At 51.8% G+C, this 12,986-nt stretch overlaps 1 protein-coding gene across 2 annotated transcripts in view; it reads right to left on the bottom strand.

Annotated features, from left to right (window-relative positions):
• Window positions 1–12,986, bottom strand: part of CASP2 (caspase 2) — a 182,307-nt gene that overhangs the window by 88,053 nt on the left and 81,268 nt on the right. The window lies entirely within an intron of this gene.

Here is a 12,986-nt window from a genome sequence, read left to right as displayed (position 1 = left end):
AATTGAATGCAGGACACAATCCACCTAGAAATGGACTGCTTAGAGGTAGCAAGACCCGTCCTGACTGATCCATAATTGACAAACAATTGGTCTGACCTACGAATATCTTTGGTCTTATCCAGATAAAATTTCAACACCCTCCTAACATCCAGGGAATGCAAAGATCGTTCCGCCGGAGAGGAAGGATTCTGAAAAAACGTAGGTAAAGTTATGGTCTGGTTGACATGAAAATCAGAAATAACCTTGGGAAGAAATTTAGGGTGAGTACGCATCACAACCTTAGCAGCATGAAACACAGTATAAGGTTCAGTACAACACAACGCCTGAATTTCACTCACCCTGCGGGCCGATGTAATGGCCACGAAAAACGCCGCCTTCCAGGACAGGTGCTGCAACGAAGCCTTGTGAATGGGTTCAAAAGGCTCCTTCATCAATCTGGACAGCACCACATTCAATTCCCATGAAGGCGAGGGAAGCCTGACAGGAGGGAACACCTTCTTCAATCCTTCCAGAAAGTCTTTGATCACAGGGATCTGGAAAAAAGAAGTCTGTGAAGGGCATTTCCTGTAGGCAGTCAATGCCGCAAGATGAACCCTAATGGAATGAACATTAAGGCCAGACGGCGCCAAATGTAAAAGGTAAGGAAGGATGACATCTTCCTTGCAGGTTGTAGGGTCATGGTTCCTAGACTGGCACCAGATACAAAACCTCTTCCACTTGTAAGCATATGAAGTCCTAGTGGAAGGTCTCTTAGACTCCTTCAGTATGTCCATGCAATCTTCGGGCAGATTCAGATGTCCATACTGCACTATCTCAGGAGCCATGCCGCCAAACTCAAAGACGAGAGGCTGGGGTGTAACATCCGCCCCCCGAACTTTGTGAGAAGGTCCGGCCTGCACGGCAACCGAATGTGAGGAAGGAGAGAACGGTGAAGCAGGTCCGTGAACCACCACTGTCTGGGCCACTCCGGGGCAATGAGAATCATCCGAGCCCTGGACCGGGCCAGCTTGATGAGTACCGCCGGAATCAGGGGAATGGGTGGAAAAGCGTACAGAAAGCTGTTCGACCAGCTGATCCATAGCGCATTCCCCAGCGACCCCGGCTGGTAGTACCTGGAGGCGAAGTCTCGGCATTTGCTGTTTTCGGCGGTGGCGAACAGATCTACGTCTGGAGTTCCCCACCTTGCGAAGACTTCTCCCAGTACTTCGTCGTTTATGACCCATTCGTGGTTTTCCTGAATGAGTCTGCTGAGTTCGTCCGCCTGAACATTCTGCACACCTGGCAGATGGGCAGCCGTTATCGTCAGTCCTCTGGCCAGGAGCCAGTGCCAGATCGCCTGCGCCTCCTGTGACAGAGTGCGAGATCTCGAGCCCCCCCGCTTGTTGAGGTAGTACATCGTGGTAGTGTTGTCCGTTTGCACAAGCAGGGAGCTGGACTGGAAGGACGGAAGAAAGGCCTTCAGTGCCAAGTGAACAGCTCTGAGTTCCAGGAAGTTGATGTGATAAGTGGCCTCCACCGGAGACCACGTTCCCTGAATCTGCAGAGTCCCAGAGTGCGCTCCCCATCCCAGGAGAGAAGCATCCGTCACGACAGTCTGCGTGGGAATGTCCTTGTGAAAAGGAACCCCTCTGAGGAGATTCTCCGCCGAACACCACCACTTCAGAGACTGAAGAGCATGCAGAGACAGTCGTATCCTGTCGTCCCAGGATCCTTTCCTCTGATCCCACTGGTCCTCCAAGCACTCCTGCAGCGGTCTCATGTGCAGTCGTGCGTGCGGCGTCAGGAAGATACAAGAGGCCATCGAACCCAGTAGAGAAGACACCGTCCTCACTGTTGTAGATGGAGTCGACATAAGAGCCTGAGCCTTCCGAAGGAGAGATAATCGTCGCTCTTCCGAAGGAGACACGCTTGCTGACAGCGTATCGATGGAGGCTCCCAAGTACTGTATGCATTGGACCGGAGTCGGGACCGACTTGGCCATGTTGATGTGCAACCCCAGCTTGTCCAAGAGAACGCACGTCTTCTGGAAGTGTGCTCGCGCTTCCGAGAAGGAGGATGCCTTGATCAACCAATCGTCCAGGTACGGGTAGACAAACACCTTGTTCTTCCGCAGGTGCGCTGCCACCACCGCCATGCACTTCGAGAACGTTCTCGGCGCAGACTTCAGTCCGAATGGGAGTACTGTGTATTGATAGTGATTGGTGCCGACTTGGAACCGCAGGAACTTCCTGTGTTTGTGTGCAATGGGCACATGGAAGTATGCATCCTGTAGGTCTATGGCACAGAGCCAGTCCCCCTGTTGCAACTGAGGATAAATCTGATGCAACGACAGCATGCGAAACTTATCCCTGCGAATCCACTTGTTTGCCTGTCGCAAGTCCAGAATGGGCCTGAACTCGTTCTTGTCCTTCTTGCGAACCAGGAAGAACCGGGTGTACAGGCCTCTTCCTCTCTGGGACAGAGGCACGTCTTCTATCGCCCTTTTCCTTAACAGGGTATCGGCCTCCACCTGGAGCTCTAGCAGCTGAAACCGCGAGCTGACCGGAGGAATCGATGGAGGCGGGCTGGTGAACCGAAGACTGTATCCATTGCAAACAATATTCAGCACCCACTTGTCCTGAGTAATTTTTCTCCACTCTGCCGGAAAAAATTGGATGCTTCCCCCTACCCTACCGGAGTGGGTAACGGATCCGGGGGAAGTAAGTTCCTAGGGCCTAGACCCAGCCTGGCCCTTGGGCGCCGGAGCCGACTGCTGGCCTCCCCTGCCCCTCTGGCGCTTCTGGAACGGCTTACGGAACTGCTGTTGCTGTTGCGAATGTCCCGAAGCCTGGCCACGTCCACGGCCCTGTCCACCGGACCGCCGTTGGAAAGGGCGGTACGGCTTCTTCGTCTCCTTAGGCTTCTCGAGGCCCACCGCCGTGAGCGTCTCGGCCTCCGCTTTCATGCGGGCCATCTCGTCGTCCGCATGCTGCCCAAAAAGAGACTTGCCGGAGAACGGCAGGTTGGCCACCCTCTGCTGCGCGTCCGGTTTCAGGGACGTAAGACGGAGCCAGGCGTGACGCCTCTGGTTGACCCCATGGCAAAACCCATGAGCAGCCAACAGGGAAGAGTCCGCTGCCGCACTGATGATCTGGTTGGCCACCAGCATCCCTTCACTCAGCACTTCCTGAAAATCCTCACGCTGTTCACGAGGCAAGTGCTCCGCAAAATGCTCAAGGGAGTCCCAGAGGGCGCGGGCGTACCGACCCAACAGCGCCGTGGCACTCGCAGCCTTCATGGAGGTGGCGGCTGTTCCACAGACCTTCCTCCCTGCCGAATCCATCCACCTGGAGTCCTTATCCGGGGGGACCGTGGATGACGGAGCGGAGGCATGTTGTTTGCGTGCCGCCGTCACAATGACGGAGTCGGAGGGGGTTCCGCTCTCAGAAAAGCCGGATCCGAATCCGGGGCCCGGTACTTCCTCAGCAACCTAGATGGCGCCGCCTTTGTCACCGCTGGGGTGAGGAAAAGGTCCATAGCTGGTTCCTCCAGGCCCGGTACCAGAGGAAGGAGAGGGCGAGACGAATGTTTTTGGTGCAACGTCTCAAAGATCACGGACGTCTTCGGCGTGGGCACTGTCAGGGGTATGCCCAGCTTCGCAGCGCCCCTCAAGAGGACATCCTGGAACGCCACCAGGTCATCAATTGGGGACACCCTCGTATCCGGCGATCCCGACAGGGTAGGAGAACGCTCCCTGGAGCCAGAGGATCCCGTGCGGGAGCGAGACTCGCGCCTCCTATGGCGGCGTCTCGACCGCGTGGACGATCTGTGTCGCGACCTGTCCCGCCTCCCAGAGCGAGAGCGAGAGCGAGACCTGCCAGTCCTTGGCCTCCCCACCGGTTTCCGTGGTGGAGTCTTCCTCGGAGCCTCCTTGGGTGCAGGTTTAGGGGTACCCTTAGGAGGCACAGGCAAAAACGGCAGCGAAGTGGACCTCGGCGGAGGAACTTCCGGCTGCGGTGTCGGCCCACGCGGAGGGACCGGTGGCGGCGGGTCGTCCGCTGGAAGTGGAGGCAGTGTCGGAGGATCCTCTTGAGGCAGAGGAGGAGGAGGAGGAGTGACCGCCTTAGGAACAGGTGTATGCGTCGACCGAGGCCGAGAAGGAGTGTACACCGCAGAGTACACCGTGCCCTGTGATCCCTTAGGCGAAGAGGGCTGAGAGCCCGCCCCTTCAGCCGGAGACCGCTTCCTCTTGCGTCCCCCACTGGAAGCCGTGTGACTCCTGGGACTAGAATCCCTCTTGCGACGCTTCGGAGATCCTGACCGACTCCCAGACGTCGACCTCCGCCTGCTCGACGTCGAGCGTCGCTTTTCCGGCGTCGAAGGACGTTTCCTTGACTCCGGCGTCGAACGCCGCCTCCGCGACGTCGACCTCTTCTTCCTCGGCGTCGAACGCCGATCCCTCGACGCCGAACGCCGACCCCTCGACGTCGACCTCTTCCTCCGCGACGTCGCACGCCTCCGCGACGTCGAACGGTCCTTCCTCGACGACGAGTGTCGCCGCCGTCGTCTGGATGCTCTCGACGTCGAGGATCCCCTCGACGTCGACCGGCGGTGTCGCCTCGACGGCGAGCGCCGATGCCTGCTCCGTCCATGACGTCGGCGCGAAGCCCTCGACGTCGACGACGGCGGCTTCATCCGCGGTGGCTTCGACGTCGCGTCGTCCCGATGTCTCGACCCGGAGCCCCGGGGAGAAGGGGAGCACACCGCCGTCATCCCTCTCGACGTCGTCGTCGACGCTATCGACGTCGACGGAGACCGGGATCGCTTGCTGGGCTTCCTGCCTCTGGGGAGCCCCCCAGAGGCCTCAGCAGAGGCAGAGGGAACCTTCCCTGACTGCCCAGACCCACCTGCAGCCTGCAGGCGCCTCTCCTCAATGCCAGACAACCATGATCTTCGCCCTTTCCTTCAGAGTGCGAGTTGTAAACTGCTGGCAGATGACACACTCCTCAGGGACATGATCTTCAGGGAGGCAGACGATGCAGACATCATGTGGTTCACCTCTGGCCTTCTTCCTCTCACATGCTGGACACTTCACAAAGAGTCCAGGCATTTTAGAGCCCTAAAACACCTGAAGCGGCACACAGAAGAGAAGAGAAAACCAAGAGAGTAAACTGCAACAATTTTAGAATACAAAAAGTGCCAAAACATGCAATAAACCCTTGAAACAAGGGAGAGCTCAATGCCAGGGTCCTGTAAGCAGGAGCCGGAAAAAAGAACTGAAGTCAGTGGGACCTGCTATGCATTCTGGGATACTGGGAGAAGGTTCTAGAAGGTTTCCTTAAAGGCACAGTATCCTGTTTAAGCCACATAATGGCAGCCTATGGGGCTTGTCTGTCCAGGCCTTCCTCTCTATCATTTCTGAGGGTTTTTTTGCAGTAAAAGCAAGGGAAATCTGGACAGGCTTTGCTGTTTGTGGATTTTTGGTGGAATTTCTAGTTGAAGTACTGGACAGTGTAGCCTGTGGATATAGGCTGCATTATTTGTCTTTAAATTTTCTCTTAAGTGTCTTTGCAGTTCTGCAATTTTTTGACAACTTAAGAGATTATTTTTGATTGCTCCGGGGTCCACGCACATGGGCGGGACTATTCACTAGATTATGACTATACACAGAGATCCCCTACTACAGAACTAACCAACGCAACTGCTCTTACTCCCTTGTGGGATGAGGAGGAGAGTAAACATCGGAAGAGTGATGGCCGGGGCAAGGTGGAAAGAAGTGACAACTTCAGGAAGGAAAGCAGCCTGGCTCCAGGAGAGAGCGACAGTTAAGGGCTTGTAACTCGCTGACCCTCCTAGAAGACGTTTTTGTAACCACGAACGCAGTCTTGAGAGTTACCAGATGAAAGGGTACAACTGTGAAGGGGCTCAAAAGGAGTCCCTGTAAAAATGTAAGAACCACATTTAAGTCCAATTAAAGAACCACAAAGGAGTAGGGGAACAAGGTTGGTCAGGCCCTTGAGGAACGTATGACAACAGGGAACTTAATCAGGAATTGCAGGACCGGCGGACGAGGCGTCTAAATAACCCTTCACAGAACCAATGGCACATCCCCTCCAAGCCAAGGAAAGTGCCAACTGCAGCACAGGGGATAACTTGGCCTGCAAGGGATTCACACTGCACACTATTGTCCGCACACCATACAATAAAGGGGCGATGTGCTAATAAGATGGCATCCACCACCTCTGGTGGCATCTGAAAGGAGCTGGATCGTGCCCTCTCATTCTCTGAGCATGTAGATGGAGGTCTCGGAGCCTGGGGTGCAGAACCATTCCCACAGACTGGGAGAGAAGATCCGGCCTGAGTGGCAGGCGGAGCAGAGAAGTGCAGGAGGTCTGCACACAACACCCTTATCGGCCAATATGGGGCTATGGTAATGACTTGGGTTCGTTCTTGGTGAATGTTCCTCAGACCCTGGGGAATCAAGGGGAGAAACGGGACCTGCAGCTCAATCGTCCGCCGCAACTGAAAGGCGTCCCACAAGGCTCCCCTCAATGGACACTGGAGGGCACTGAACTGGGGGCTTTGACCATTTTCGGAGGAAGTGAACAAGTCCACCCGAGGAGTGTCCCACTGGGTGAAGATGTCTTGGACGACCTCCGACAGAAGACGCCAGCTCAGGCTGTTGGTTCTGACATTCAGAGTCCCCGCTAGGTGATTGACGAGGAGCCACAGCTCTTGGCAGTGTGTCCAAGATCACAGTCTCAATGTTCCAGACTGCAGAGGTGAGAACTTTCTCCTCCTTGCTTGTTGACATAGCACATTGCTGTTATGTTGTCTGTCAAGACCTGGATGGATCGACCAACAACGGATGGGAAGAAGGCCTTGAGCGCCAGCCGAAACGCAAGGAATTTTATCAGTCTGGTGTGAAGCACCTGCTCCTCTGGAGACCAGCAGCCCCCGATTTCCAGAAGAGGACCCCAGCCCAGGTTGGAGGCATTTGTTGCTACTGTAGCTACAGCCGGCAGAGAAGTGAAGGCCATCCGTCCATCAGGTTCACCTCGGTCCCCCAAACCCCTTCTGCCGCAGTGCTGGGGGAGACCACAATGGAGTTCTCCAAGTGTCCCCCGTGCTGTAGCCACTGCCTGAGGAGGCACCACGGCAGAGACCTCCTGTGCCCCCGCGACCAGGAGAATGCAAAGCCAGCAAACCGAGGAATCACCGGACCATTAGACGAGGTGGCTGTTGCGCCTGCTGTCCATTGCGGATCCGCAAATCCATGGCACTCGGACTGTCTTGCCATCACAGGAAATTTCTGTTACAGTCCACGTTACCAATCACGGTGCACTCAGCACTGTGTTAAGACACACTTAAAAGAACAAGGGCATAATGGGGACGGTGGCCCTAACCGGACCTGCAGGCTCATGCAAACCACAACTTGCACACGCAATGCAATCCTTATGACCTCAAGATATGTATCTCCAAAGTAACACTATTTAAAACCAAACTTAACAATACAGACTGAAACCAATCAATACTGCGACACGCACAGCTCTTTATTAGTCTCTTTATTAGTGTAATATCATATGTAATGTTATCTGTCGGGTGATGTACAACATTTCTATTTTCATCTCTCACATCAAGGGTGAGGTCAAGAGCTTTGCATCTGGTGTGCGCCCTATGGTTGTGCAAGTTATGTATGCAGAAATAACCGTTACCTGTGGCTCTCAGTGGTTTTTCGGGTCCCACTAGCAACCAAAACACCACGTTAATTGTGGTTTCTTTCAATTAATTTCTAAAGTTTACTTGTATAAATGTGTATGAAACCAAGCTAACCAAAACGTTATTCTAACCTTTCTTTTTTGAGTGAACGCGTCCATGTACGTATGAGGCATTCCTATAGCACAAGCAGCCAAAAGGCAGCGGAGCGCTGCGCATGGTGGAAGACCAGCATTAAGTGAAATAATAAGAGGAGCTGGAATGAGGACAGTTAAGGCGCTGTGACGTAGTGTCCTTCGAAGAGGCGAGGCTTCAACTCTTTCCTAAACTGAGGCAGCGTTCAGGAGGTCCTGATGGATACGGGATGTTGTTCGAGATCCAGGATGCAGAGAAAGAACAGGCCTTTCGTTCCTGTTTTTTCTTTTCCTACACTTCTTGGGGCCTGATTTAGAGTGTGGATGGCAGGTACTGTGTCATAAACATGATGGACAGTCTGTCCAGCTCATTACAAGTGCATGAGGACGGTTTACCGGTCACATTTATGCCGGAGTAACCGTCCGCCAAACACTAAATCAGGCTCTTCGTCTGCAGTTTGATGATGTCCTGCCTGCGGGTGTGCCAGTCAATCAATCAGAAGGTTTTAAGCACACTGCTCACCCATGAGGTCTTTTTACTATGACAGGTGTGTAGGTTCTGTGGCGCATACACGGATTACACTTCAATATTGTCTAGTCCATCTATCCTTACGGTGCTCTTTGAAAAAGGGAGACACACCCTGCTTTCCCCAATAATCCGTTTTTAGGACTGAAACACAATTCACTATTTTTTCAAGGCACACTATCAAAACACCCAATATGTATTTATCACAAAAAGACCCAAAAGAATTCAAGGTTATTGTTAGACTCTTTTATATAGCGCTCGAATAACCGGGGGGCATCTCGGCGCTTTACTCAGAGTACTCCAAATGGGTGGAGGCACAAGGAGGGGGGAGAAGCCTAAAACAAAAATGCCTTTAACTGTTTCCGAAAGACAAGGTAAGAGGGTAAATAAATTGGAAGGCTATTCCAGTACCTGGGGGCAAGATAGGAGAAGGCCATGCCCCCAGATCTCTGGTGCCTGATGCGAGGTACCTGAAGCAGCTGCAGCATGCTTGATCTCAGAGGACGACTGGGGGTATACTTTTTTAGTTTCCTTTGAAGATACAGGGGGCCCTGTCCCTGGAGTGCACAAAACGTCAGGCAACATATTTTAAAAAAGGCTCTCTGTTTTATCGGCAGCCAGTGTAATTTTCTCAGTAAGGGGAGTGACGAAGAGCCTCCTGGCTTGTTCAGGACCAGCCTGGCCGCCGTGTTCTGAACTACCTGCAATTTATTCAGGGAGGTAATTCCGACCTCCGCCAGTAGGGCGTTCCCGTAGTCCATGCGACTAAGGACCAAGGCTTGCGTCAAGGTTTTGCGATGTTCCATAGGAACAAAAGGTAGAATTTTTCACAGTAGCCTAAGCCTGTAGTAGCAGGATCCCGAGACTGAGGCAACATGATCTTGCATGGACAGTGTGTGGTTTAATTCAATGCCCAAGTTGTTAACACATTGCTTGGGCAGTGGTGGCGGGCCTAGTTGAGATGGCCACCAGTCCTCCAACCAAACTGCTGCGGCTTTCCCCAGGAGCATGACTTCCGTTTTGCTCGTGTTTAACTGTAGACGGTTGTCAGTCATCCAGTTAGATATTTCAGCAATTCCTGAGACAAAACGGAGTCTATCTGCTTCCAGGTTCTGGCCGATGTTAAATAGCAGCTGGGTGTCATCTGCATACGAGATAACCTCGAACCCCAGAGCCTCCACTGCCTTAGCCAAAGGAGCCATATAGATATTAAACAAGGTAGGGCTCAGGCAGGAGCCCTGGGGAACGCCTTTATCTAATGGTGTTTTTCCTGCATGGTGGGGGCCCAAGATAACCGTTTGTGAGCGGTCAGTCAGAAAGTGTTGGAGCCATTTGAGCACCAGACCACCAATACCGAAAGAGCCTAGCCTCTCCGCAAGCCTTATATGAGAGATGGTATCGAAGGCCTAGGAGAGGTCGAGCAGAATCAAAATGGCTGATCCACCCGCATCCACCGTTGTTCTCAGAGAGTCTGTCACTGCTAAAAGGGCCGTTTCCGTGCTATATCCCCGTCGAAACCCGGACTGCGAGGGGTCCAGAATACCATTTGCCTCCAAGTAGCAGTTTAGCTGCTTGTTGATCAAACCTTCAAGTATTTTTCCTAAGAGAGGGAGCAGGGATATTGGGCGGTAATTGCCCAGTTCCGAGGGGTATGCCGTAGGTTTTTTTTAAATGGGGCGAACAAATGCTTCTTTCCAAGATAAAGGGATTGCCCCTTCCATAATAGAGCAATTGAAAATCTTTTGCACCATAGGGGCCAAGATGTGGGAGAGGAGCGCCATAATCTTAGGAGGGCAGAGATCTGCCGGTGAGCCCGATTTGGCGGACTCTAAGGCACCCTGGGTCTCTACTAGGGAAATAGGTCTAAAGCTTTCAATGGAGCAATCTGTCCTTGCCCTAACTGTGGATGGATTCGAAGTACAGAGTTGAGCTGCCAGGTTTGCTTGAGGAAAATTCCCATAGATTTCCTCAATTTTCTCCTGGAAGAATCCGGCCAATACGTAACAAAGGTCTTTGGATTCAATAGCGGGTTGCTTACAAACCTCCGGCTCGACGAAGCCTTTTACAATGTCAAATAATACTTTGGCAGAATTATTAGAGTTCTTAATTTGGTTTGCAATAAATAGGCGTCTTGCAGCCTTTAAATTTAGATGATAAGTAATTAAGGCTGATCTCAAGAGTTGTCTGGACTGGATGGTTTTATGTCGTCTCCACTGTCTTTCCAGTTTTTACAGGAAGACTTTTCCTGACTTAATTCGGGAGTAAACCACTTAGCTGACGGTCGACTTCGGTTATAGCTGCATTTTGATTTGCTAGGGATAATATCGTCCAAAACCTTCCTTATCCCTTCATTGAAACCTACCAACATTGTTTCTACCCCCTGTTCACCTACCTGGGGGGTTAACTGGAAAGCTGCCTCAAAGGTTTGAGGGGTAAGTTTGTTCCATGGTCTCTGGACAGTTGAATGACTGGTGATCGGATGGCAATTCAGTCCTTGCAAAGGCCGCTCGGATCTGAATTTGATCACAGAATGGTCGGTCCATACCAGAGGCAACGGAGGGTCATACTCGAGAGCATTGATGTTAGTGAAAATTAAGTCCAGTGTATGGCCTCCATTATGAGTGGGGCCCTGTATTCTTTGGGGAAGCCCAAGCTGTTCCATGTCCATGAGAAGTTTGTTCACCTCAGGCATGTAGCCCAACGCCCCGTGAAAGTTAAAATCCCCTAATACCAGGAACTTATTTGCCACCAGGACGTGGGTGGATATGAGGTCGACTAATCGATCCGAAAAATCATTTTTAGGGCCCGGCGGCCGATATACTAAAGCTCCTGACCAGCTCTCGGAAGCTGAAAATATCACTTTAAAAATACCGATTTCCAAATCCTCCTCTAAAATAGAGTTCAGCCATGCGATGTTAATATACTGTTTACAGGCAATGGCAATCCCGCCCCCCGTTCCCGTTCTTCGGTATGTTCTTTTTATTTATCCTTGTTAGTCACAAGCCAACGCGTTTCTTCGTAAAGGGGGGTTATCCTTACGACTTCATCAGGGCTGTCAGGCCAAAAAATATTAGAAGCTATAACGAAAACTCAGTGTGTCTGTATATCACAGGAGGTCTCAAAGACTTCCAATACGATTCTTCAAAAACGTGCTCTTACTTTAAATGCCAAACAACAGTATCCTTAAAATAATAATGTATTGTCCGAAACAACCACGTATTTAATTAATTTACTGCAACTTTAGTTTTGTGGATTCTATCGCCGTGTGGGTAGCGAACATTTCAATTCTCCATCCGCTACGAAGGTTCAGAGTCCTCTGCCCGATTACAGGTCTACTCATGAGGGTCTCAAGGCGCTGGGGGGAGGCGGGGGCACGCAGTTCCGTTCAGTCAAAGAACCAGCCTTCCTAAAGGGGTCCAGGGAGGGGTGCAAAGAGCCACCGAGATGGTGAGCATGTTTGCAAGATAGGCGGGGGTGCTGGACGCGATGGCTTTGCAAATAATGCTGGTTTTGAAGTCGGTGCGGGCTGGCAAGGGGAGCCAGTGGAGTTCCATAAAGATGGCAGATATCTGATCATACTTCTTCAGGCCCTGAAAGAGATGTCCAAAAAGCAAGCAGGATGCCCGAAGTGCCAGCGTGGCATTCACAAGGCTCCAGAGTACGGCATAAAATCCAGCCAGATATGGAAGGACGAGGTTTTGAACAGCAGTTCTGAAGTTGCATTCTGGAAAAAAAAGATCTGACTTGCTTTAGAAGAGACAGTTGGCACCAGCCGTCTTTGTTTTTTGGGCGATGTATTCCTTGAGGTGAGGTTGTTGGCGGGTAGAATCCAAGGAACGACTAGTTTCTTACCTGTCGGTGTAGTTTTGCAGCTTGAAGATCTTTCTGGATTAACTATGCTGTGCATTATTCCGCGGTCTTGTGGTTGGGTCCTGAATCGTAGTCTTTTCTTTTTCTTTTTTTTCGTGCCCAGGTGGGCGTCGACGTCCCACCTTTTGGTGTATTTCCGGTGACGTCGGCACGCTTCCTGCGGAAGCACCCACTCTTGGGTGCCATCTTCGGATTCTTTTTTCTCGTGTTCGTTCTGTTACCGAAGTTATGGCAATGTTCAACTAAGTTTTTCACCGCTTTAACCTCTAAGGCTTCTTTTCCAAGTATTGTCTCTGTTTCAACCACCTTTTCTCTCCAGCCTCCTCTTTCTGGCGGAGGTGGGTGGGTTCGCTTGTGAATCCAGAAAGATCTTCAAGCTGCAAAACTACGCCGACAGGTAAGAAACTATTCGTATTGCAGCGTGAATCTTTCTGGATTCACTATGCTGTTACTTTGTAACGGTTTCTCATGTTTGTGGCGGCTGGGTGGAAGATGAGCGTTGGTTCTTGAATATGTGTTGAAGCACCTTTTGTCCGACTTGTGCTTCCTTGTTCATCTGTATATCCACGCAGTAGAGCTTCGTGAAAGTGTGCACCGAAGCCCATGTTGCCGCCAGGCATATGTCCTGAATGGGTGTATTAGCCAGGAAGGCTATCGTTGCACCCTTCTTCCTGGTAGAGTGGGCACGTGTCCCCTCTGCTAGTTCCTGTCCTGCCTGCTTGTGGCAGAACTGTATCGTTTGGGCGATCCATCGCGCAATT

Source organism: Lissotriton helveticus, chromosome 7, assembly GCF_964261635.1.
Source record: "Lissotriton helveticus chromosome 7, aLisHel1.1, whole genome shotgun sequence".
In the NCBI taxonomy this organism is placed as follows: Eukaryota; Metazoa; Chordata; class Amphibia; order Caudata; family Salamandridae; genus Lissotriton; species Lissotriton helveticus.
The sequence above is the reverse complement of the archived record's forward strand: the minus strand, read 5'-3'. Positions and strand labels throughout refer to the sequence as shown.